A 27,232-nucleotide genomic window follows, 5' to 3' on the forward strand; every position below is an offset into this window, starting at 1 on the left:
AGATGAAACATTCTGAGTAGGGGCTGGGAAGGTGGCTCAGTGGTAGAGCGCTTGCCTTGCATGCATGAGGCCCTGGGTTCGATTCCTCAGCACCACATAAGCAAAAAGAAAAGAGCCGGAAGTGGCGCTGTGGCTCAAGTGGTAGAGCGCTAGCCTTGAGCTGAAGAGCTGAGGGACAGCGCCCAGGCCCAGAGTTCAGGCCCACGACCGGACCCAAAAAAAACCAACAAAAAAACAGAAACATTCTGAGTAGAAATAGGAAAGAACACAGTGGTTTGGTGACCTGAGTCTTCTGATGCATAGAGCTTTAACTGTTGTAAGGTGAATCATTCCAAAAGCCACATTTTTTTTTTTTTTTGGGTCCGGTTGTGGGGCCTGAACTCTGGGCCTGGGCGCTGTCCCTCAGCTCTTCAGCTCAAGGCTAGTGCTCTACCACTTGAGCCACAGCGCCACTTCCAGCTTTTTTTTTTCTTTTTTGCTTATGTGGTGCTGAGGAATTGAACCCAGGGCCTCGAGCATGCAAGGCAAGTGCTCTTACCACGGAGCCACCTTCCCAGTCCCCCAAAAGCCACATTTTAAAATACATAATAGTGGAGTCTTTATTATACAGTTAACTGTCTGCAGGCTGCCATTGTTACAAAGACCTGCAGCCCCCAAATACACATAACACTGCTAGGAAACATGCTAAAGAGGAAAGAAAGAACAAAAACAAGACCAGCAAGCCAATTCAGCTTCAATGGAGAGCTGAATTGGGACTCCATGATGACCAGAGATGAGCCAGAGGACAGGACACAGGACACGATCACAGAGACACACGTGGTATGGTATCCTAGTGGCTAGGCTGATCCGGGCCTAAATAGGTTGGCGCAGGGGGCAGATCCTCAGGAAATTCCCAGTCCCAGGCATTGGACTGATAGATTCAATAACCTATCAACCAGATGTCTGCCTCTGCCTCCAAGGATCCAGCCATGCCCATTACCTGGGAGGCAGGTGATGGGCAGGGGGTTTTCTTTCCCCAGGAAGAAGACGATGCCAGACCCTACCATCTACCATGTGGCCAATATGACGCTGGCCAGATCTGGCCTCCTTACTTCATAACAACCAATGGTTGGAAGAGTAGTAAAGGCCTGGAGGAAACTTTAGTGTAGTAAGAGTAAGTAACAGCCTTGCCTGTTGCTTTACTGACAGGTATTATTAGGTATATGAGATTTCAGTGTACCTGATAGAAAGCAAAAACTTTCATTTCTTCATATATAATATTCTCTGTGTGCCTATTATATGTTAGGCACTAAGTTAGTTTTCTAGTAAATGGAAGTAAATAAGATGTAGCTGATGTCCTTGAGCAGATGTGTTTATTGGGAGAGTTAAACCTTCTCAGCAGTGACAAGATGGTGCTGTATGCACCACAACAGAGAGATAGGAAGATATAGTGGAGGTAAAGGTGGTGCCATTTGATTTTCTTGGGAGGTGGGAAAGGCATCTGAGAGGACAGGACACACATTCTGGATCTTGAGGAATGAGTAAAGTTTGCTGCATGCAGAAGAGAGAGAAAAATGTTTTAGATAGGTGATCCCTGAGCCCAGATCAGAGGTTGTGGAGGATGGGTGTTTGGCTGGAATGGAGGGCAGGGATGGGTGTGGCAGGCAGGAAGGCAGAGGTCAGTATAAACATGAGCATAGAATGATGCTATAGGGAGTTTGGGGAAGGAGTTTCCTCCTCAAAAGAGCCAAGGAGAGAGTTTTCTTCTTTGAACATCACGCAGTAAGAAGTCTTTACTGGAAAAGCAAGAAGTTGGGGCCAAATCTTTGTGCCCAGAAGAAGCAGGAGACCCCACCCCTGGTCTGCCTGGTTCAGCTTGGGGCTCCCACCTGAGGAGGAGCTGACTACCCTTTCTGAGGGCAGATGGCTTTCTGGTCATTGTTCAGTCCTTTCACTGATTGGATGTTCTCCGAATCTGCTGCCTTAGCCATGTTAACCATTTGAACATGATGCCACAAAAATGTGGGATTTTAAGCTTTTGAGTTGCAATTTTCTAAAATTAGTGAGATAGAAGATTTTACCTCAGCTGCAGCTTTTCTTCGTAGTGTCATCCTCCTGTGTTGTTGTAGTCTTCCTCAGATGATAACCACCTTTGGCTAAACCCTTTGTGGTGGTGTCACTTGGGTCATCTTAGCACTGTTCAACACACAGGACAATGGTTAGGGGGCAATTCTTTAGTAAGTAGGACAGTGCCAATTACTTTGAGGCTGCTGACCAACAGTCCTTTGTTTTTCCTTGAGGTCTTATAATGGAGCCCCATTTCTGACTGTTGGAAGCAGGTGACTAGAGGTGCCTTCTTTAGAATGGATACCAGTAGAGTCTGGCTCTTTAAAAAAAAAATAAAGAAAACCAAATCAGTACAATATCTGAGAGTCACCTAAAATAAGTTTATTTGAGGGGCTGGGAAGGTGGCTCAGTGGTAGAGCGCTTGCCTTGCATGCATGAGGCCCTGGGTTTGATTCCTCAGCACCACATAAGCAAAAAGAAAAAACCCAAAAGTGGCGCTGTGACTCAAGTGGTAGAGTGCTAACCTTGAGCTGAAGAGCTGAGGGACAGCGCCCAGGCCCAGAGTTCAGGCCCCACGACCGGACCCAAAAAAAAAAGTTCATTTGACTTCTAGTTAGAGACTTACAGACTTAGGTTTAATTTGCTTGGACCCAAGAAGTGAGAGGGCTTTGGCAAGTCAGGCTTCAGGTATTGAACAAGAGTACCTGGTGTTGGCCCAGTGAGTCCTGATGTGTTGGAGAAGCTATTTGGTATGGCTATGTGTTTTAGAACTTCAGTGACTTGAAGACTCTGGTGTCCTTTTCCTATGTCTCTTCCAATTTTAGCTATAAGAAGGGATCTTGAATTCCTATGGAGATCTATATTAATAGTACCCCAGATGGATGGAGAAGACATACACTAGGACAAACAAACATGACATTCTTTCTTTAAGGTACTTTCGTTTGTTTTGTTTCTTGTTTTTTTTTCTGTCTACTGATCTTTAGATCAGAGAGGTTCATTATTTTTTTTTTCTGTAAAGAGCCAAATAAGTAACTATTTTAGGCATATAGATCACATAGTCCTTGTGGTTTGTTTTTTTAAGTAACAATAAATAATAAAGACTATTCTTAGATCAGAAACCTTACCAAAAGAAGCTGTGGGCTGTGTTTGACTGGTGAGCAGAAAAACTTCATGTAATAGAATGTACTTCTCTGGGGATGTAAATTGTTTTTTTTTGGTCAGTAGTGACACTGAATTTTGGCCCTGGGTGCTGCCCCTCAGCTCTTCAGCTCAGAGTGCCACTTCCAGCTTTTTCTGCTTATGTGGTGCTGAGGAATGGAACCCAGGGCCTCACGCATGCAAGGCAAGCACTTTACCACTGAGCTACCTTTCCAGCCAAATTTTTTAAAGTCTTCTGTGTATCTGGTGTCTCAGGAAGTGATAGGGTAGGGCTTTGATGGTAGTTTCAGTTTCTGAGTGTTGGGTTTTGCATCTTGGTACAATCAGATAGCCTTCATCTTCTGATCTGTAAGAGGAGGATTTTTTTTTCTTTCTTGGAGGCAGTCTAGTGGGCTGTATGAAACATCTCGAACTTCTGCTATAAGTCCTGGTTCCTTTTCTGTTTGCTATTTTATATAGTAGGGATTTCTCTGCTGAAATTCCCTTTTTTTTTTTTTTTTGTTGGTCATGGGGCTTGAACTCAAGTGGTAGGCTAGCGCTCTACCACCTGAGTTACAGCACCACTTCTGGTTTTCTGGTGGTTTATTGGAGATAGAGTCTCATGTCCTTTCCTGCCTGGTCTGGCTTTGAACGGCAATCCTCAGATCTCAGCCTCCTGAGTAGCTAGGATGACAGGCGTGAGCCACCGGTGCCCAGCTTGAACGTCCCATCTTATTATACATACTTCCTACCTCTTCCTATAGCTCCTCTATGCACACTTATCATAGTTATCCAGAAGGCTCTGGTAATTCCCACACGTTGATCTGCCAGTGGACTGAAGTAGAACAATTTAGTTTAAAGTTTTTGTCTTTATTTTCAATTCTAAAATTAGGTAGCACTTCATTCCATAAAACAGTGTTCTGATGGGCTGAGCAGAAGACGGTGGTTACATATAGAGAAACACTGAAGAAAGTGGAAATGAAAGGATGAAAAGTATATTGGCCATTCTCATAGGTACTTTCCCTGTGCACCTGGCATAGGATGACCACAATAGAAGACAGCTGATGTGCTTTTTTTGACTGTGCTGTTTGGTTTAAGGACTGAGGCAGAGGAACTTCATGATCATGCCAGTTGAAGCTAGCCTGTTTGGAAATTTGGCTGCTATCTCTCTAATCCTGATTCCTTGGGAGGTCAGATAAGCAGCTTAGTTTCAGCTTGGTGATGGGGAACTTCAGTGTGAATGACTCCGCTTTGATTTTTAGCCTGGCCTGTGTGGGAGCTTAGTCCAAAACAATGGCCTCCTGTATTTTCCATTTAACAGTTGTATTGCTGTTTCCTCTCTTGATAATGGGCCACATTTTCTTTTAGTTTTCAGTGACTTGTTTTTTTTTTTTTTTTTTGCTAATGCTGGACATCATATGCAGAAAAACAGTATAGACAGAAAAACAGTGTTCATGCTCAGAAGTGGCCCCTCTTCTTCTTCTGATGGGCTGTCAGTGTGGAGGGTTGAGTAAATGTCGTTTATAGCTCCATCTTTAGACTACATGAGGACTTAGCATCCAACACCTGCAGAGCTTATCTAAGCTCCTTGCCCTTCCATCAGCTTTTGTAGTGGACATTAATTGTCCCTCCCACATTTGGGACTTCCTAGACCTGTGATTGGGCCTGGAAGTGTGGCTGTTTGATGTGGTCTTGCCATTGACCATTTGACCTCCTTGCTTTGCTCTGCGTTTCTACTAGGCTTCCTGGCTGAGGGGCAGGATCACTGGGGCTTATTACATATACAGGGAACTCATGGATCCTAAGCTGGAAACAGTGCTGACCCTTTAATGCTGTGACCCTTGAGTCTATTTTAACAGTCCTTGACACATTTGCCTTCAACACATGGTTCTGGTGCAATGATCTGGATTCAGCTAGTACACTGACACAGGACATCCATTTACCTGAGAGTAGTTATTGGCCCTTTTTACTCTCTGGCTGCCTGAGGGATGTGGGCTATTTTCACCTGGGATATGGCTCACATGATCCTCAGGGCAGGAATTGTTACTGTTTAACTAGTGATGGGGGTGACCTCCTCATCCTATGTTACCCATCCTTGAGACAGTTCTTACCTGTGGCCTCAGGGAGGTGGATGCTCTTAGCTCTGCCAAGAATGGCACAGGGAAGAGAATCAGCTGTCCATGTTGCCCTGCATCCTGAGCGCAGTCTTTTAGGGGATACCAGAGTCGGAGGCAGTGGCCATCGTACATAAGTGATGCCAGGTGACATCCACTGGGTTCTCAGCAGTAGCTTGACTTGTGTGAAAGCCTAGAGCCTCAACCTCATGCAGCTGTCACCAAAGCCCATGCAGAGTGGGAGGCAGGAGCAGAATCAAAATGGAACCTTCTCAAGGGCTCTGGGTCCACAGGAAGGCTGCTGCTGGTCTTATCACTTCTTAGGTCTCTTCAGGCCAAGATCCCCTGTGAAGCCCATTAGGTTCCTATTTCTCATCCCTTTCATCTGCTGTTGTGATGGGCTAAGACCCACTTTTCCCTTAGAGGTGTCCTCATTTCTAACCAGCAGTCTTCTGAGAGGTCGAGTGGCAGAGAGGAGAAAAACTTGGAGGGAACTCATCAGAAGGGAAGATGTGTGGAACAAGGTGTAGGCATGACAGGTGGTACCAGGTAAGCAAGGCAAAGGTGGATGGTATTGCTAGGAAAAGGAGCGTAGGAGCCTGTGGATTGCCTTTTAGAGAAAGCTGTTGCCCTGTGGACTGCTCAAATACAATCCAGAGAAGTAGCACGAGGTGTGTGTTGTATTCTTCAGTGAAGAAGTGGATTGCAAGTGGGTTTGCAGCCTAGCTCCTAGGGTGTGGGTGTCCTCTCCCTCTGTCACAAGTCTGCACTTGCCTCAGTCTAGCTCCTGATCTGCCTGTGGAGTGTGGCATGGTGACCTCTGCCAGTGTGTCAGAGGCTGAAGTCCTCATTAGCTGCTAACTTTGTTAGGGAAATGGCTGGTTGTGGTTCCATTCTGGGTGTCATTGCTTCTAATTAGCAGATTACATGTCTATGAAAATGTCTGTTAGCACCAGGGAAGAGCAAAAGAGGCTGACAGCTGGGTCTGGGATTTGAAACCAACTGTGAAGGAAGTGTTTTCTCTTCAGCCTCTTGAGGGAATGGACTGCCAGCCTCAGCCAGGCCCTTGGCCTCTGCGAGGCCGGTGTGTCCTATGGGAACAGAGCCATAGACTTCCATCTAACTGAGGTGTCAGGGGGACCCATGGCCCCCTTCTTGACTTCCTGCTTTCTTCTTATGAGAAGCCCAGGCCTGGCTGGAGCTTGGGGCTTTGTGTTTGGGCTGAGGTCTCTGGAGCAATGCACCAGCTAAAGCTGTGGGAAACCTGGTTTCAGCCTAGGGGATCGTTCATGACTGAGTCAGATGGTGTGTGCAGCAGTGAGGATGCAGGCGGGGACAGGGAGCAGTGCTGGTACACTGCCTGTGTACCTCTGTTCCCACCATGCTGCCACCCGCTGACCCAGCAACTGTACACTGTCTTGACAGCCGTTTATTTACCTTTCCTCTCCTGCCTGAGTGAGATTGGCTGGTGTTTGCTTGCTTCTGTGCATGCTGCAGGCAGCCAGCTGGCTGGGTATGGGGAGGGTGGTAACTGGTTTAAAGTGCATGTCTTTTCAGAGCTACATCATGACTTTTTCTTTCTATGGAAAAAGGTTTTTGTCAGTTAATCAGATTGTGTTTGCCTTCTTGGTTAGATGCTACTCTTGGATACTGGCAATATAAAGAGTTGAAAAGGACTTATATATCTGACTCACCAACAGTAGGCAGAAGGAAGTCCTGGATTCTTTCATTTACCTTTGTGTCCCCTTCTTATGTGTCTGGGCTCTAAAATGGACACTCAGAGATGAACATGTGTACCAGTTAGCAGTACAAAAGCCTTGTGGGCAGTGCGTTAAACAGTGGGGTATATTTATCTCCTGATTAAGATGTGCAGGGGCAGGTAGTCCAAGAGGATATGATAGTTAGGTGTATCAAAAAGGCCCAATCTCCCCTTTCTTTTTGACCAGCCATCTTCAGCATAACTCTCTTTATGGTTACTGTGCCTTTAAGCTATCACATCAGTTTTCCAGTCAGGCAAAAGGAAGGGCCTAAAGCCTTTTCCTAGTGAAATTTCCTTATTTTTTTTGTCGAAGGGACCCTCCAGGGAAGTGTGTCACAGGGACACCTCTGGATGAGAGGAGGGTTGGAATTATGAATCCTTTTAGCTGGTCACCTGACTGCCTCACCTGAAATCTGGATTGTTATTAAAGAAGTAGAGTCTGGAGGCTGGTCAGATGGTAAGAACACTTTTCATAGCATGGCAATTTAGGGAACCCAGCTGCGAGACTCTGGGCTCAAGGTTGAGGTCCTGGTCTCAATGCTCCTGAGCCTGCTGCTTAACCCTGTGAACTTCGCCTTCCTCAAGCATCACATGGCAGAATGTCCCAGAATTGTTAGAGCATCAATACTCCATGCAGGCAAAGCAACCGGCATACCATCTGACCAACAGAAGGGGGTCGGTGAATCTTCGCATGATGCCTAGCCTCCCCCAAATTCATGGAGAGAGAAGCTGCACAAGTAACCAATGGAGACTGAAGGCACCCGTTATCATGTTATTCCTCTGTGGCCAGGAAGGGAAGCGCACAGAGTGCTCCCAGGGGCGAGATGAAGCCACAGTTGGTGTGCCAGTGTTCTAGCCCCGACTTGTGCCTGCACTCTTCCCTGCCCTGTGTTCCGTTGTCCTAAAGCAGGCCTCCAGAGTCTGCAGGCCATTCGTTCCCGATTCCCAGCTTTATGTGTGCTTCTCACAACTGCCAGATCTTGACAGACATGGGACTTCAGTGTTTTTGGAAGCTCTGGGTTGTGGTAAGTAGGGATCTGGGTGCTCAGAACACCCAGTTCTCTCTTTTTTTTGGGGGGGGGGGTCCAGTCGTGGGGTCTGAACTCTGGGTCTGGGCACTGTCCCTCAGCTCTTCAGCTCAAGGCTAGCACTCTACCACTTGAGCCACAGCACCACTTCCAGCTTTTTTCTTTTTGCTTATGTGGTGCTGAGGAATTGAACCCAGGGCCTCATGCATGCAAGGCAAGCGCTCTACCACTGAGCCACCTTCCCAGCCCCACACCCAGTTCTCAGTAGGACTCCTTTGGAGGGTTCTGGAGCTCTTGACAGGGCTTGGGAGATTGTGGAGGCCTGTCTGAGGGATGTTGTTGAGAAATGTATGTTGCAGAGCCTTTGTATAATACATACCAAGTTGCAAAGCTCTAATGCCATGGGACTAAGACATTGGAATGCAAGTAGCGGTGTGGGCAGCCAAGGCTGCCCCACGGGGCCACCCTCTGCACATGGCCCTTGCACCAGTGCCTGGCCAGTGCCGCTCAGTGGCTTCATTGCTGGCCTCCTCGTCTCTGCTGACTCTTTTCTCCTTTTCCCTACCCATTGTACCCTTCCCTCCTCTGACCTAATTTACGACCCTCTGTGCTTTTATTTCTGTGTTGCGCAGTGGTCTTGGCATCTGCCCAGCAGCCTAGCAGCCCTGGCTTGCCTTGGGGGTCCTGCTCCTCTTCACACCTCCACCCTATGGCCATAACACTGATGCACAAATGCATCTGGGTGGGATCAGTCCAAGGGCCTTTGCTCCAGGGGCTTCCCAGTGTCAGACAGTGTTGAACATGGGGCGCATCCTCTAGCTGACTGGTTGGACATGATGTCGGCACCTTATCTTTGCGCTGACACACACTGGACATTAATAGAAATACATCGCCATGGCACATGGGCAGAATTTCAAGCAGCCGAGAGGCTGGTGCTTTTGATAGCCTATTGTGTGCTTAACCTCTGCCGAAGAGGTTTTTGATGAGAAGTAAGACTGCTAACTCTTAGCAGCTGGGATGTAGCAGGTTTTCTGCCCCCACCCCCACCCTCTTCTTGATTCTTTTCAGTGCTTCCTTAATCTTCCCTGTAGAAGAGTGGGCTTTGCTGCCTCAGGGCTTTTTCTTTCTTTTCTTTCTTTTTTAAAAAATTTAATCCACTGCTGCTTGAGCTGGACTCTATAGGCCCCTGGGGAGGACTTGACTGACATGGGGAGGGTGCATGGGGGCCCAGATATGGTGGATAAACTTGTACCTCAGCCTGAATTGTGCCCTAGGTTTGTACCCTTGTCCCAGCTTTTATAACCTTGCACAGGGTTTTGGTCATTGGCTGATTTTCTTTGAGATTCCCTAAAAAGACACTTGCCTTCCTTCTTTTCATTGTGCCTCCCATTCTCAAAGGCTACATTGCTAACAGAGGTTTAAAACCCAAGTCTGGGCCTTGAAGGTACTCAAAGGTAGCTGGGGCCCTGTCGGTACTGTAAGGAAGATGTCCCATGTGCTGCAGCTTCCCGGCTGGAAAGTGACATAGTCCTACTGTGGGCTAGTGGGGGTGTAGGTGAGAGAAGACAGCGTCTAGGACAATGTCTGCACTACTGAAAGCTCTGAGCTTAACTGACCACAGAAGGCCTAAGCAATTTCCAGAGTATGTTTCTCAATCTTCCTGCCTTATTCTAGTTGGGGTTTTTCTTCTGTTGTCCTGTCTTAAATCAGAAAGCTACTTTTTCTACTTTTCCCCTTACTCTGTTGGCTTGTTCTTAGCTCTCCTCGGAGCATATCTTCACGGACTGCTCTAAGTGCTGGCCTAAGACTGTTCTAAGCGTTTCACAGCTGTGGGTCTGTGTGACCCTTGGCCACAGGCAGCGCGCTTCCTTCCAGGCCCACCGTGCAAGACTTGAGCTCGCACTGGTAGCGCATTCACCAGCTGTTTTCCCACACTTGAGTCTAGCTTTGCCAGGACCTGTGATGTTCTGGGTGGATTGGCTGTTGCTCAGGGGCATACTGTGTGACATCCTCAGGGCTACTTGTCTTTGCTGCTGCTGCTTCTCCCTTTCACTCCATTCCAATAATTCTGTGACGGTTCCTGCTGCATCCACCCCATGCCTTCCACACATCTCCTTTGAGCCCTCTCTGTTCTTGCCTCACTGTCCTTTCTTCCTCAGTCCCTAGCTCAGAGGAAGGCTTCTCCTCTTCTTCAAAAAAGCCTTACCTGTAGATGACCTGGACCTGGATTCCAGCTCTAGCTCCTCCCCTCCCTTCAGAGCCCACTGTGGCTTCCCCTCTCCACACCCACACCTAATGAAACCGACACCCTTCAACCTTTCTCAAACAGTTCTTCTGGGTGCCACCTGACTCTCCCTTTTCCTTTGTTATAGAATAGCTTAGAGTCACGGTAAAGTCACCATTTCAACTTAGCTTCCACTTTTATGATTATCTTCTTCTTAGAAACCACCATTATCTTCTTTCCAACCAGTTACTTAAATGTCCTTTACTTCCTTCCATGTGGTATTCCACACCAAGAGCAACCCTTCCTTTGACCTCACTTTATTAGCCTCTGTGCTGCAGATCTTCTGCCCTTTCTCTCCATGTGCTATTCATCATTCCACCATGGTTTGCCATGGGTTCTATTGTATGCACTGTCTTTGGCATACTGAAATGCCCTTGGCTCTAGGCTGCTGTAGTCTATGGTCTTATTGGAGAAACGAACATTAAACAGGTAAATACTTGAGTTAAAAACTGATGTGTCCAATTTTAATAGCGGGTATTAGAGAAAGAGACCTCAAAATTTTGGGGTCCTCAAAAATCTCTGAGGAGCTGACAGGACAAGTAAGAAAAAGTAAGGGTTAGACAAAGACCAAGGAAGAGGGAGAAGGGGGAGGAGGAGTCAGTGGGGAGGACATACTTAAAGGACCTGGGCAGCTTGAGAGCATGCATGGGAGCCCTCAGGTTAGTCTGACAGGCACAGGGGAGAGAGGGAGCTTGTGAGATTTCCACAGAGATGAAAGCTAGCTTGTAGTAGGCAGGAACTTAGTGAGATCCATGGGAAGCCCCCCAGGAGAGAGGTCATGATGACCCCAGGTGAAAGACAATGTAGTGTTTGGGGAATTGAGTGGAGAAAAAGTATGAGTGCATTTAGTAAGTACTGGGTATGTGGGTGAGGAAGAATGAAAGTTTGAAGATCATTCTTTAGTTTCTGGCTTTTGTCAGATGCTTGACAAGGGGGTGACTAGAAGGACCTCACTTCCCATTTCCAAGTGTATGTTTGTGCTGTCCATGATGAGTTCTTGGATCATAGTGAGTATCGGCTAGTTGCTACACAAAGACACCCAGAGATAGAGTGGCGTAAACAGAAAGATGTTCCTTCTTCTTTCACATAGGCAGGTGCTCCAGGGCTAGTGGGGCCTCTGGTAGACCCAGCAGCTGTGAGTTCACAGTGCTTGCTCCAGTTCTCACCAGTAGGGAAAGGGACAAGTGAGTATGTCCCACCAGTCATTAAATTCAAGAGTGTATGGGAGACGTGTCATTTCTAAATGGATCTTGTTGGCTAGATGGGCAGTCATATGACCACTCTTAGCTATAGGTTGTCTAGGAAGTGTAATGTAACTGAAACTCCTTATAATGAAGGAGAAAAGAATGGCAGTTGAGGGACGGTTAGAGGTTTCTCACCCTCTTTCATTGTCTCCTTATTTCCTGCTCATGACTCCCATATCCACCTTTGATCCATACTTGGTAGGCCTTCTGTTCTATAAATGTTGGTTGGGCACTGTTAACCAGTTTTTTTGGCCACTCTGACAAATTCCTGAGAAACAATTTCAAAGGATGAAAGATTTATTTTGGCTTATCACTTCAGACGTTTTAGTCTGGCTGACCATGGTAAGGCAAAAGATCTACCAACCTCAAGACCGAGCCCCAGGAGAAGCGATAGCCCTCAAGGACAGGCCTCCAGTGAACTACCTTGCTTCCAGAAGTTTCCATCACTGCCCAGTAGTACACATCAGAGGACTAGGTCAGAATCTTTGTGATCCTGTTACCTCTCAATGATTGGGTCCACTTGCTGGGAGCTGCATAAGCCTTTTTGGAGGATACTTTATGTCCAATCACAACAGACACACCTACATCTCCTGGTATCTTTGGGACCTCATCCTGAGGACATCCAGTAATCTGTGTTTTCCCCAGACCTGTGCTCAGATCATTTACGAGAGTATTTTGCTGCTGTTGTGACTGCTTGGTTCTCCGTGCCCAGGAACTGTGTTGTTACCTCTGCCAAGATATTCTAGGAACAGAGCAGTAAGTGGGGTGTGTTCTGTAGAGTTGTCTTGGACTTTTCTTTTTAGTGGTCAGTGGCCTAATAGGCAGCTGACCTTTGAGCTTCCACAGAAACCTCAGACATGTGTCTGTTGTTACAAAGACTTTCTGTCAAGATGCTGACTATGGCAAAGCACACTGCTCTTCCCCAGCCATCTGTCCGAAGTTTGGCCCTGGGCAGACTTCACAAAGCAAGACTTTCCTAGCAGTAGATGGGATCAGAGAAAAGTTTCCAAAGCTGGGGCTTCTCTCCCGGAAGTTGGGTCAGGATGAGGACTGAGACTGGATCTAAGCAGACTGGCCACTGGTGCTAGAGGCTTTGCTAGAACCTTTGCCCTGGTCAAGCATGGCTACTTCTGGGCCTGGGACTCAGAGTCTATACACCGTTGTCTCTAGAAGCCCTGGGTGAACCCCCCAAGCATAAGTAAGCATACCCACCCTGCTTTCCCACTCATTCCCTTTGTGGCGAGCCTGAACTTCTCCATCCCAGTTGTAGCCAGCCTATTAGCGCTGTACCATCTGTCACCTTAAATGAAGCTCTTCCATGCTAATGAGGAATTTATGAAATTCCTCTGGGAACTCAGCAACGCTGTTGTGGGCCCAGCCTTTGCCCTCCTTTGTGAAGACACAGCTGGCCAAGAGTGGTTGGTGCTTTTTGCTGACCTCAGCACAGCCCTCTTGACCTCTACAAGGTCTGGAAGGATAGGGGAGAGCAATGGTGGTGGAGGGCATTCTCATGTTCCTTGCCCTCTGCTTTTCCTGGAGTCACCACTAGTACTGGGAAGGAAATCTGTGTTTTCATCTGCTGTCCTGGTCCCATTATCTGTGGGACCTTCCTGACCTCTGATTGTACTTCTTTGAAGACAGCTGATTTTCTCCCTTAAAAAATTGGTATTGCTGGGCCTTGGTTCTTGTCTCCAAGAACCAAGTAGCAGGACTTGGTTATAGTAGCAGGACTCTGACTCTTGGTTGGGCTCTCTGGCTAGAGAAAGTTTTTGGGTTTTTGGAGCAGGAGTTATAGTTGGTTGTGTTTAGCAGCTAGAGTGGTAAGTAGTGACATAACATGGATTCAGGAACCCAGTGCCTGGGACGGAACTCATGTATGTTCCTCAAGGTTGTCATTTTGTCTCCTGTGTCTATGCTGGTGTGTGAAGAAGGTGAGAGCGCTTCCTGGAGCGTTGTAATAATGCACACAGAGTGCTCGAAGTAGTACTTGGGACACACTAGCACTATGAGTTTACCAGGCCAGCTCCTATCATAGTTGTTGGTTTTCACAGTTGAATGAATCTGTGTAGCTCTCTGCCCTTTAGAAGGCACACTCTGTGTGGCCCCCTTACTAGGCCGTGCTGCAGTAAGAGCCACTCATGGCCATGCAAAGGCATTCACATCAAGGTTTAGGCCAAAGTCTTCGGATCAGTTCAGTTCTCAGCATGTTTGTATGGGCATGAATTTTGGAATTGATGTACCTGCCCCACTCATTTTGTGCTCTTGGTTGAGGTAGGCTCTGGGTGCTGCTTGTCTGGGCTTAGGAAAGAAGGCTAGACTCTGAGAATGTAACTAATTCCTTCCTGCTTTCCATTCTATCTATTCTCCTATTCTGTTTTTCTCAACAATTTTGGCTGTTACCACAGCCAGAGGGAATCCCACCAGACACAGTGAATGAAGTCCTGGAGCAGTGGGGTAGGATCTGGTCTGAACCACTCTACTGCTGGTTTTTGACCTTATCCTGTTATGCATGTTGAGCAGAGCCCACTAGGTGGCAATCCTGGGCCACTTGTTGGGCTTACAGGCTGCTGGCAGAAGGCCCTGGCATGGTGGGAGCTCTTCCCCCTTGGGATCCTTTGAGAGACTGGTAAAATCTGGTCAAGAAGTGCTGAAAGGGAAATGGAGCTCTGGCTCAAAGTGATAGAGTGCTAGCCTTGAGCAGAAGAGTTCAGGACAGTGCCCAGGCCCTGAGTTGAGGTCCCACAATGGACAAAAGAAAAAAAAACAACCCCAAAACAAAAAGACAAGGCTGAAAGGCGCTTTATCTTTGGCATCCTCTTTGGCCTACCTCCTGGCCTTTGGGGGACTTTGCTGTTCTCCCTTTGTTGTGGCTGTCCTAGGTGAGTGCAGGTTGGAGATCAGCCCCCTGGGGATGGACCGGCCTCCTTCCTTCCAGGCCCTGTAGTGCTGCTGGCTGGGGAAGGGTTCTCCTCTCCTCTCTTATAATTTGCTCCTCATCCAGAAAGTTGCTGATGGCGTGGCATGGGTCCAGAAGAGGAACAGTTGGGATACGATGGAGAATGACAAATGTGGGGGTTTTATGATGGGCGGGGTTGGGACATCCACTTTTCAACCACAGTTTCTTTTGTTTCCAGACCTGGCAGTCTTGGGATATTCCCAAGGTTAAGGTTAAATGAAGAGCAGAGTCTGTGAACTTCTTCCCTAGACAGATGGGAGGAAGAGAAGAAAGTTCCTTACACAGCCTTCTCTGTAGCTGATGGCACCCTTCAAGTGCTTTTCCTTTGGCTTCCTTCTGCAAAACAAGCAGATTCTTTCTTGTGGGTGGATGGACTGCCACAGTTTTGGCAGCCAAGGAGATTTTTTTCTAGGCACCAAGAAGGGATGTGAAAAAAATCAACTAACATAGCAGTGGCTTGAACTTCTCATAGCGAATAGCTGTTGGGTTTCAGGAACAAACGAGGGTATATGTGACAACTTTTGCTCATTTCTCTGGAGAAGTCAAGGTCAAGAGGCAGGAGCTACTCTGTCCTTTTGCCTTCCTCTGACCAAGAGAGGTGCACAGGCACTCTGACTAGCACAGAGCATTCCTGTGACATTCCGGGGGAGCCTGCTACAGCCTGCCTGCATGCCTCCCATTGCTGCGACTGGCAAAGCATCGGCTGACGCCAACACTAGAGTAGAGACCCATGTAAACACCTCCTCTGGAAGTGGTTTGAGCTGAGTGTTCCTAAGCTTTATCAGGCCCCTGGTACCCTTTTCCCAGTAGCAATCAGCATGTATCCTACCCTTCTTTTTGTACATTTTTGCCTCCCTCACCCCCATCTCTTTCTGTCATATAGGAGCACTGCCCAGAAACCTCAGGGTCTGCTTTTCTAAAGCAGTGGGTAAAAAGAGGGCTATGCTATTTTCCCCTCCTGCTCTATGGGCTGCTATACTCCAGCATGTATCTGGTTGGCAGTAGCCCCATGTCCTGTGGCACACCTGACAAGTCCACTGGAAGGTGGTGCCACCTGAGAGATGCCGGCAAGATGGTGTGCCAAGGTACAGCAGTGGCTGCCACTCCTTGGGGGCTAGGGAAGAAAGAAGTCCTGATCCTGAGCCAGGCAGATAATACATTATAAAACCTATGTATATCCTCAGAACCCACAACAGCATGGCAGCCCTCTGACCATGCTCTAATTTCTGATTTATAGGTAGATAAAAGAAGTGGCTTTGTCCTAAGACATCATAGCAGTTAGATCTCCAGATGTTTGAATCACAGTCTAAGTTGACCTAAGAGGAGAGAGAGGACTGTGGGGGAAAAACAAATTCCCACATCTACCCATGTTACTGAAATGTGCCTGGGTTAATATCTGTGGGCATCATTTTCTCCATACATCATACAGGGACAGGAACATTGTAAGACTAGAGGCTCAATGTCTCCAGAATGCTTTGTCCAGTCCCCGGTGCCCTCTGGACCTTGGCGTTGACTCAGTCTGGGAGAGATGCTAGCAGCTGGCTCTGGTCAGCCCTCAGGACCTGTGGCTTTCCCTGTGCACATCTGAGCCAGGGTGCCCAGTAGCTCTGAAATGGCCAAGCAGTTGTTAAGACATTGGCTGCTGGCCGAGGAATGAGTTGGAGAAGCAAGATGGTCCTGTCCAGGAACATTCTTTTTGATGATTCCTCTCCAAAGCAGGCTGCTTCTAACAGCTCAGCTGCCAAAGTGAAAATCCTATGTGCTCACCTAATTGGTTTTCAGGGGAGATTGATTTTTGCCTGTGCAACTGCTGCTAGGAACCCTGATGGTCTCTCCTTGGGGATCACAAACCTCCAGATGAATTTTGTTTTTAGCCACCACAGAGTCCACCTACCATCTTCCCTGGAAGGGCACATTTATGAGCTCTGGCAAAATGAGAGGAAGCCCCAGCCTTCCCTTGGAGCAGTCCTCAGGTTAAGACACCGCCTGGCAGTAGGGGAGATGGCCACAAGTAGAGAGCCAGGCTGCTGTCAGCCTTCTTGGGTCTGGCATCTTCCCAGCAGAGGTAACAAGCTGTCATATTCTGCAATTCTGGGGAAAGGAAGAGTGCAGACAGGATCTGAGCTTCTCAGATGTATGAAGAATGATGCCTGGAAGAGAGTAGGTCAGTTGTTCTGACTCTACTGATGGCAGAAAGCAATACCAGAGGAGATTGCATGGAGGAGAGAGGGTTAAAAAAAACAAACAAGCGTGTAGTGAAGTGCTTCTTACAGCTCTCCACAGGGGCATCCTAGATGGCAGGCAGCAGATCTGCCTTCAGGGGAAGGAGATGTACAATTATAGATCATCAGAGCTGAGAGCTGGTTTATAAGTTCATCTAGTTTGGCCCTGCAACTGCAGAGGGCAGCCTGGGGCCCATGAGAGGTTAGATGGCCTGTCCAACAACATGAGCCAATGCCTGAATCTCTTAAGTCCCTGGGCACTTGACCTGAGGCTCTGGGTCTGTACCCCTGGCTGGAAGGTCATCTCTGATGCTTTGCTGCACAGCAGGCATCTGGAGGTGTCTTTCACATAGTTCTGAAAGCCTGTGGTTTTACTGGGCTCCACAGGGATTCGTCAGTATATCTATATTTGAGTCACTGTAGCTCTTTTTTTTTTTTTGGCAGCCCTATTATTTAGACCTGACAGGTAGGTACAACTGTCTCATTAAATGCAGATATATTTGTGTGGCTTAAAAAATGGAACATTCCATTAATCTAAAAAAAGAATATTGGTATCCTCTTTTATTCATAAGCTTAATGTTCCAGAATTTGTTGTCATCAAATTTATGCAATGAGAGTGAAGTCATTACTAACCTTCATTGTGAATACCCAGGTGTTGGTGCTTCTCTTGTATGTCTGTGGGTGTGTGCATGGCTGTGTGTGTATGAGCAAGTGTGCGTGTGTGTGTGTGCGCGCGTGTGTGTGTGCGCGCGTGCGCGCGCTCAGCCATTCCTTATCACTAGTCCTGGATCAGGTTCTTTGTGTGGGTTCTCATCACAGAGATCCTGTTCAGTATTTACAGTGTCACTCTCCATTTTGCAGTCAACTCTGAGGCTAAGAGAGTTTCTGTAAGTTACCCAAAGCTCCACTGGGGGTGCATGGAGGACTGTGAGGGGGAGCCCTGACACAGCTGCTGGTCTGCCCTGGCTGTCTTGAGGTCTGGATGCTGGAGGTCTGGATGCTGGAGATGCCAGTGGGTGGTACAGCTGGAGATCAGAGAATAGCCTTCTCCTGTGGTGGCGTCCCCTTCCCACCTTCCAGCCTGAGAGTCTTGGGTGGGGGAGGGGTGAAAGGAGATAGAGATGGGAGAAGCCTCTGGGTGTGTCTGTTAAATATTCCCACTATTGAGACTCAATAGTTTTTGTTAAAAGGAGAAGCATGAGCATTATTAAAGCACTTCTTTTTTGTCTCCAAAAGAGCTGGTGTGAGTGGGGGCCGGGGAGACATTGGTTGCTAGAGAACTGGGCATCTTAAAGAGTCCACCTGGGCCAGGGAGGGCCTTCATTTTGATGTGCCTGTCGTGTAGTGAGTGGAATTTGTATCTCACCACTTTTTTTCAGCATTGTCTTTGTCAACCAAAGGTTCCTTTTCTGTTTTACACCCACACTACAGGCCGGTGGTCCTGGATGGCTTCTGGCAGTGCTCAGACCTCTGTGGCCTCAGTTTCTAATTTGTAGCATCAAGCGGCTGTATAGGGTGTGAGAACTGCGGGACATCTGTCTGTTCACCCAGCACTTACCACTGGGCACTTTGTGTACATTGTGCTCTGTCCTAGGCACTAAGGATACGTTGTAGAGAGCACTACTTCTAGCTGCGTAGAATATAAATAAGTGAGGCACACAACAAACAAGTAGATACTAGGTTAGATGGCACATATTTATGGTTTGCCTCAGTCTGATTATTTGCTTGTATCTTGTTAATGAAGGTAAGAAGTATGTTATAGTTGTTGTCACTTGTGTCCTTGGGGTGCCTATAAGCTAAATAGTGGCATTACAAATCTCTCCCTTTTTTTTTTTTTGTCAGTTTTAGCATGGAGGAAAATAAGAGAAATGAAGAAATAATATAAATGAAAATTTATATTTTTCTTTTTTTTTTTTTTTTGTTGGTCATGGGGCCTGGCTGATGCTGCTCCTGAGCGCATCAGCTCAAGGCGAGTGCTCTACCACTTGAGCCACAGCACCACTTCCGGTTTTCTGGTGGTTAATTGGAGATAAGAGTATCACAACCTTTCCTGCCTGGGCTGTCTTTGAACTATGATCCTCAGATCTCCGCATCCTGAGTAACTGGGATTATAGGTGTTAGCCACCAGCGTCCGGCTCCTGGGCAAAAATCTTTGTGAGACCCTATCTCACAAACCTGAGTTCAAATACCCATACTGCCTCTCCCGAAAAGAGAACAGAAAAAGACGAAACCATGTTGAATAAACAAATCTAAAGACTAAGTATAGCTCAGAAGCCTACTGGGTCTTAAATTGGGTTTGGAGATGAATCCATTCTCGGGCTTGAGAGGAATGCCGGTTTATCAGTTTCTGTGCTAGAACTCAGGACTGGGTGAACTCTTGGGCAACTCATCTGTGGCCCTGTTGATAACCTTCAGCTTGTTATCTGTGAGACAGGCCACCACCAGCTGTTCTGTGTCTGCGAAGAGCTCTAAAATCTTGATTAAAAGGCCTCAGCTAAGTAGAAGAGATATCCCTGGCGGACTGACAGTCTTTCTGTGGCTATCAGCCCATCTGCAGGTGCTGCCCCCAGTGTCCCCTCCAGACTGGAGCTGTGTCCGCTATTTTTAGCTCTCTGTAACTCCATTAACCATATCCACCTCCTGTGCCACTTGTCTGTATGTTTAATTATGTAAATGGCATTACAAATCACAGTGGTGTTGAACTACATCTCATTTCTCATCACAAATCAAAGCATGTTACACTGAATCTTGTTGGCCATCCATTCAGTCCTAAGGTAGACTCTAGAGGGTGATTGCTTTCTTCTCATGAGGAGAGTGGGTGGAAAAAGGGAAGTCTCTGTAAAAAAATATTTTCATGGGATAAAGGCAGGGTGGTTCTCAGTGCAGAATTTTTTCTTGTAAGAGTGATTTTTGTGCCTTTATTAAGCCAGCTCATTGCTGATTCATTTTTTAGCCATCAGTTTTAATTTTTTATTGTTAATATAAAGGTGATGTACAATTACATATGTCAGGTAAAGAGTACAGTTTTTTTTGGACACGGTCACCCCTTCCCTTGCTCTCTCCCAGTTTTTCCCTCCCATCCCCACCCACAAGTCGTATAGTGCATTTTCAGCACTCCTGCATTTGTTCACCCTTTGTCCCTCCATTTCTGTGCATTGGCTTTAATTCTTAAGCAGTGACTGAAATTTATATGCAGGAGGTATTAAGCTATGGGGTATTGAGGGGCCACCTTACTACACAGAGTTTAGGAGGAGACATGTAGGGTCGTTGAGACTGCGCTCTGCCAGTGTCCACATGGTAAGCTGCTTTGAGCCTGCCTCTGGACCTCCTCCAGAAGTCTTCTCCAGAAGTACTTCCTTCTGCCCACCCTGCAGACTCTGGTTGCAACAGCACCCTCCCTGTAGCTGGTCTTCACTCCTCTGCTCACTTCTCACTGCTGCTTCCAGTCAGTGCACTGGAGAGGTTAGACCTGCCTGTTTTTGCCTGTGCAGTACTGCTGTCACCTCTCCACCTCTTTCCAGTGTCAGTCTTAGTCTCTTAATGCACTCTCCCTTTGGAGCTTTTGTAGTTTGGTGATACCCCTGCCCCTCCTGTGGGGTGGCTCTATAAAGGCTCTGCCAGGTCCAAGGCCTTCTTCAGCTCTTTTGCTGTCTGTAGTATTATTACGGAGTCCTTGCAGTTGTAATTGTTCATATATAAGTACTTCCACCTGAATCTCATCTCCTGAAAACAGCAACATTTCTCCTAAGTGAACACAATAAAATCGCTTTAATAGGTCCCATTCAGCTCTTTTTTTTTTGGATTCAGTCAAGGACAGGTGGTTCATGTGTGTGTCTCCCATGCTCCTCAGTATGACAGGGCCATTCTCAGGTTTTGTTTAGAGATTGCTGATATTAACATGGCTGTTGAGTTCAAGGCAGTGGTTTCATAGAAGGTCTTAATTACATTTACTTTATCTGTCCCTCCTAAGTAGATTCGGTTTAAACATTTGGTCATGAGGGTGACAAATTGCTCTGTGCTCTTCTCAGTGCATCACTCAGAACAACATGACACCAGTTTGTTGGAACTAATGGTAATGTTAAACTTGGTTATTGGGTAAGGTGGAATTGTACCAGCTTTCTGTGTTTAAAGGTACCTTATCTCCTCTGAAAGTAAAAAATCATCTGCGTGCTGGCTTTGAAAACTGTGCAGTATCCCATTTCCAGATAGTCTTTCATCGAGTGACCTTCTGGCCATTGATGATTCTTTGTATTTTTTCTTTCCGTGTGTGAGTTTTGAGACGCTGTCTCACTATGCTGCCCAGGCTGGCCCTAAGCGCCTGGATCCTGGGAGGTCGACAGACTCCTCAGTAGCTGAGATTACAGCTGTACAACAAAGCATTGGCTTTTTAAATCTTTCTTTTATTGAGTTGAAACATATATAACATAAAACTTGCCATTTTGATTCTTTTGTTTGTTTTTAATGTTATTTTTGTGCTGGTCCTGGAGCTTGAACTGGGGACCTGGGCACTGTCACTGGGCTTTTGTGTTCAAGGCTAGCACTCTATCATTTGAACAACAGCCCCATTTCTGTTTTTTTGGTATTTAATTGGAGATAAGAGTCTCAAGGACTTTTCTGTTTGTGCTGGCTTTGAACCCTAATCCTCAGATATCACCCTCCTGAGTAGCTAGGATTATAGCCAGTACCTGGCTCATTTTGGTTATTTTAAAATGTACAATTGAGTGACATTAATTATAATCACAGTGTTGTGTACCCTGACCAACTTTGAATTTCCAGAACCATTTCATGATTCCAGACTGTAGCCTTTAAGCAACAGCTCCCTGTCTCCTTACCTTCATCCCTGATTCTCATTCTACTCTCTGTCTCTATGAATTTGACTACTCTAGGGCCTTAGATAAGGGGTGATATGGTTTGCCCATTTGTAAATGGCTTATTTCACTTGATGTTTTCAAAGTGTGTCCATACTGCATGTAGTGTGAATCAGAATTTCTTTCCTTTTTAAAGCTAAATACAATACTCTATGATTTATATCCCATATTTTACCTTTTCATCTATGGATTGACACTTGGATTTTCCTTCTAGGTCTTGAACTTGAGTATACAAATATCTACTTGAGATTCTTCTTTCAACTTTTTTTGAATAAGTTTTTTATTGTAAAAATACTGTACAGAGGGGTTATAGTTACATGAGCAAGGTAATGAGTATATTTCCTATCAAGCATTGTTGCCTCATTTGTTTTTCCCCTACTTATCCCTTCCCTCCCACCTCCACAACTACACTCTCCCCCTCAACTTTTTGATGTATGTTTCTAGAAATGAAATTGCCGTGCCACATTGTAATTCTATTTCAGTATTTTGAAGAACTTTCATACTGTTTTTCATAATGACCGTACCATACCAATTTATATTTGTACCAGCTACTTAGGAGAATTCTCATTATTCTACATATTTATCCAAAGTATTTTCCTTTTGAAAAAAAATTATAGCCATCTGCTATCCTACTTAGGTGTAAAGTAGTATCTAAATGTTAGGCTTTGTTTTGTAGTTCTCTAATGAGTAATGCTGCTGAGCATCTTTTCATGTGTTTCTTTGACCACTTATATATTTTCTTGGAGAAATGTCTACAAGGTTCTTTGCCCATTTTTAATCAGTTCATCTTATTCTGTCTTGTTCTCTAGGTGGTATTTTCACTTCTTTTGACATACAGTTTTGTTTCCTTTTTGCTGTTTCTGGGAATTGAACCAGAGATATATGCAGATAAGTGCTCTACCTACCTATAGCTCCAGCCTTTTTTTTTTTTTTTTTGCCTTCTGGAACAGGTTCTCTCACTACCTTTGTGTAGGGTAGTGAGATAGTCTGCCGCCCCCGCTCTCCCTCTTCCCCCCGCCCCTGTAGCTGGGACTGCGTGCTTCACCATGTCCTGCTTTTTCTTTTATTTTGGATGAAGTCTGCTGTCCTGCTTTTTCTTTTATTGCTTATGCTTTTGGTACAGTATCAATAACTGTCACATCCAAGATCACACAGATTCTGTTTTATGAATTTTATAATTTTTAGTTTATACTTGAGTTGCTGATCTATTTTGAATTAATTTTGTATGTGATGTGATGTTGGTGTCCCACCTCAACCTTTGGCATGCGAAAATCCAGGTTCCCAGCACCATCAATTGAAGACTGTTCTTTCCCCCCACTGAATGGTTTGGCACCCTTGTCAAAAAAATTTTCTGGATCGCCAGGTCTCTTCCATTGTATGTATGGCACTTTTTTTTCCATATTTTATTATTATCTTTAAGTAGTTGTACAAAGAAGTTCCCATTCTACAAAACAGTGTATGACTACAAGGTGTCTGACAACATTGTCACCCATTGTTCCTAACCCATCCCTTCTCTCACTTTTCTTTTTTTAAATTGAGGTTAGGTGGTTACATAAATTTCACACATTTCACAGTATTGTGGAATAGTGATACTTAGTTAAAGTCACAAACACATTTTAACCTTCAAAGGCAAATTGTCTTTATCATGGTCTATAAAGTTTGTGAATTCTATGAGCTTTGACAGTACAATTATTTCTTCTACATCAGATGATGTTTGCATTCCTTTCCTTTTGCTTAATGTAAGCTGTTCTCTCTTTCCCTCTCTCATTCCTTTCTTCCCATCACTGTCTTTGGGTCGCTTAGATCTTTTTCTTCTATGTCCAGTGCAGCTGGCCACTTTGTTGTGTGTTGCTCCGTTTCCCACTTATTCTGTGTCCTCCTCCTGGCTTCCCTCCATTGTGTGCATATATATATACCATATATATGTTCAAGAACATGGAGTCCATTTAGCCGTGATACGACAAAATGACTGGTTGTCCTTTGTTTCTTGAGTAGTGTTTACTTTGTCATATCTCCTTGTATTTTGACTTTAGCATCCATATATCAGAGAGACCATGTGCCGTTTGTCTCTTTGTTCTTGGCTTACCTCACTCAAAATAATTCGTTCTAGTTCCATCCATTTCCCTGCAAATTGTAGGGCAGTCTTTTAAGTGAGTTCCACATTGTTTTGGTTACTGTAGGTTTGTAAATTGAGAGTCTTCTAACCTTTTCTTTTTTGGTACCCCTTAAAATTCCATATGAATCTGAAGAGTGGTTTTTCTACTTCTAGAAAAAAGGCTGTTAGAATTTTGGTTTGGGTATATGTATATTGATTTATAGATTCCTTTGGGTAGTTTGTTGTTAGTTTCCTAGGATTGCTATAACAAAGTAATATCAAAAGTAGTTATATAAATATATTTACACACATATATGTATGCATATCTTTTTTCTTTTTCTTATTTCGAGATAGGGCCTTGCTATACAGCCCAGGTTGGCCTTAAACCATTTCAATCCTCCTGCCTCAGCCTCCCAATTACTGGGATAACAGGCATGTGCCACCATACCTGGCTGTAAGGTTAGGTTTTGTATAAATAGAAGTAATTTTACTGCTTCAATAACAACTTGAATGCCTTTTATTTCTTTTTCTACCTAATTGATCTAGCTAGGACTTCCAGTTCAAAGTTAAATAGCAGTGATGAGAGCAAGCACCTTACTCCTGATCTTAAGTAGAAAGCTCCTAGTGTCTCACCTTTGACTGGGTTTTTCACTCATGACCTTTATCATGAGCATAACTGTCCTTTTACTGGTAATAATATGTAGCTTTTCTTTTTTCATTGTGAAAAGGTGTTGGATATTCTATTACCAACTGAGAAAATCATGTGGGTATTTTTCTTTGGTCTATTGATGTGATATGTTACACTGATTGATTTTCTTATAGTGAACTGCCCTTACATTCTTAAGATAAATCCCCCTTGTATAGTACTTTTGATATGATATTGGATTTGGTCTGCTAGTATATTGTTGAGGATTTTGCATCTATTTTCATAACAGATATTGATTAGTAATTTTCTTATAATAACTTTAACTGGCTCTGCTATTAGACTAATGCTAGCCTCATAGGATTACAGGATTACAGGTATGGTCTAAGGGCTTCTTTTGAAACACTTCTCATAGGAAAGGTCTGGTAGTCACAAGCTCCCTCAGATTTTTGTCCTTAATTTTATTTTTGAATGAACTGGTCAGTTTGGTTGTATACAGAGTTATTGGCTGAAAAGGTTTTTTTCCTCTTTTAATTTAATATGTCTTCCCATTGTTTTCTTGCCTGCCTGGTTTCTGAGAAGTTGGCTGCTGAATTTCTTGAGAATTCTTCGTACATGACAACTCACTTCTCTTGTTTGCTTTCAGCATTCTGTCTTTGTTGCCTCAACAATTTGACTATGTATCACCATGAGGATTTCTTTGAGTTGGAGTTTGTTGAGCTTTTCACAGACTCATATCATCAAATTTGGAGAATTTCAGCCATTACCATCTTCCCATTTCTCCCCCCTTTTTTTTTTTTCCTGTAACTTCCATAATGTGTATTAGTGTCCCACAAATCCTTTGGGATTTGTTCACATTTCTTCTGTTTCTCTTTCTCTCTTTGTACTCCTAAGACTTTTCCATTATTATATCTCCAGTTATTATATCTTCTTTTTTTCTGCTCAGAACTTTTGCCATGTCCTGAACTTTCCATTTGAACTCTTGAATTTTCAGTTTCAGAATTTTGGTTCCTTTTTATGAGTTCTGTTCCCTTATTGATATTCTTATTTTGCTTATACATCATTTTCCAGATTTCTTCTTATTCTTTGTGTTCTCATTTACCTCTCTGAGCATATTTAAGACAGTTGTTCTAAGTGATTTTTGTTTGGTAAATATCTGGGCTTCTTCAAGGAAGCCATGTCAATTAAGTTTGTTTCTTTGAATGAGCCATTCTTTCCTTTTCTTTGATTGCCTTTTGATTGACTATGATAATGGTAACTATGTAACTGCATAGTCTCTGCCTCAGCCAGGAAGACTCACATATCCAGGGCAAGAATCATAGATACTTCTTCATTCTGAGCTAAGATGACAGAAGGTTGGGCTTAGTGGGGCTCTCTGGAGGAGCTTCTCACATGTCCTTCCTCTTTGCCTGGGAGGGGTAGGAGAAAAGGAGTGCAACTGTGTGTGCCTGTGCTGTTGAGTGCAGCCCCAGCGGGAGGGGAGAACATCCCAGGAAGTCCTCTGTGGAGGGAGTGTGCAGTGAGCTCCTGGAGCTGCATGACCTTCTGGGATTTTACCTGTCATATTGTATTGGTCAAAGCAGTCATAATCCCATCCTCTGTTAGAGAGGATGGAAGAAATGCCAATAAATATGGCAGCCTCTCCTTGGGCAGCTCTATTCAGGGAGGAAGGCCTTCTTTGTGGATCACACACATGCTCAGGGAAATGAGTATAGTAATAGATCACTAGTGTTTGTCTGGAACCCTAGGTCATACTAAACTGTGAGATACTGTAACAGGGACTGAGTGACTAGTGACTGGGTAGAATAAAAACTGTGAATACAATGGACTACGTATTGATTCATATCCAAGCTGGGATTGAGTAGGACATGTAAGATTTTGTCAGGCTGCTCTGATGGTGTGCAAGTCAAAACTTAAGACTTACTTATTTCCAGAGTTTTCCATACTTTTAGACTGCTGTTGGTGATAAGCAACTGAAACCTTGGAAGGTGAAACTGTGGGTAAGATGGTACATTCAGTCTCATTCAGGTTTTGGTGTAGTCTGCTGACAGGAAGACAGAGGAAAGAAGCATTCTGGGAAAGCAGCAAAGACATGGGGCTCGAGAGTCCTAGCTGGTGTCAAAGAGCTTCCTTCCACTTGCTCCTCTCTTCTACTACCCAGCAGGGAAGGGAGCTGAGCATCTCCTTACTGACTGGCTCCTTTGTGGCTTTTCTGGTAGGCGGGCCGTGGTGTTTTCTTTAGGCTGCAATAGGGTAATGATTACCAAAGATTGTCTGTCTTGCTAGACTGCTTTTTTCCTCTGGTGTTTAGGCTTGAAAGAACCAGGGTTTCCTGTTCGTTTCTATTGTATCACCCCTAGCACCTAGTCTAAGATGTATTAGATGAGAAATTAATTTAGGGAACTGAGGCCAGGCTACTAAGGCGTTTAGACAGATAGCTTTCTTTTCACTTTGCGGAACCTTCTTCTGTTTGTCTGGTGTATATAATGTCTATGATTTTGGCTGTATTCAATAGGAACAAGTGAATATGTTTCTGCCGTCTTTTTTTTTTTTTTCTATCTGAATGTAAAGATTTGTAACATACTGTTAGACTTTCTACCATACATGGACAATACCAGTTTATTTTCCTACCAGTTTATTTTCCTACCGACAATACACGGGAGTATCTGTGCCAGCATCAGGAGTTATTGACTCTTCTTATCTTTGTTGATTTGATGGGAAGAGATCGGTGTCTTTTACTATTAATTTTTGCTAATTTAGCTTTAAGTGGAGGGTGATTTTTAAAAATATTATTGTGCCTTTTATTCTTGTGAATGGCTTTTCAAGTCCCAGAGAG

The 27,232-nt window shown here is 45.0% G+C and overlaps 1 protein-coding gene and 1 long non-coding RNA gene across 2 annotated transcripts in view; one reads left to right on the forward strand and one right to left on the reverse strand.

The window, feature by feature from the left end:
* On the reverse strand, nt 1–26,476 carry LOC122107994. The gene is made up of 4 exons (XR_006147448.1): nt 26,409–26,476; nt 12,190–12,193; nt 6,710–6,714; nt 1–12 (listed from the first exon to the last, which is right to left on the reverse strand). It is a non-coding gene; the product is annotated as an uncharacterized LOC122107994 (long non-coding RNA).
* Chchd6 (coiled-coil-helix-coiled-coil-helix domain containing 6) overlaps nt 1–27,232 on the forward strand; it is a 226,180-nt gene that overhangs the window by 37,565 nt on the left and 161,383 nt on the right. The gene's annotated exons all lie outside the window — the stretch shown is intronic.

The sequence above is a fragment of the Dipodomys spectabilis genome, unplaced genomic scaffold (genome assembly GCF_019054845.1).
Source record: "Dipodomys spectabilis isolate Male_0828 unplaced genomic scaffold, ASM1905484v1 ptg000054l, whole genome shotgun sequence".
Lineage (NCBI taxonomy): Eukaryota > Metazoa > Chordata > Mammalia > Rodentia > Heteromyidae > Dipodomys > Dipodomys spectabilis.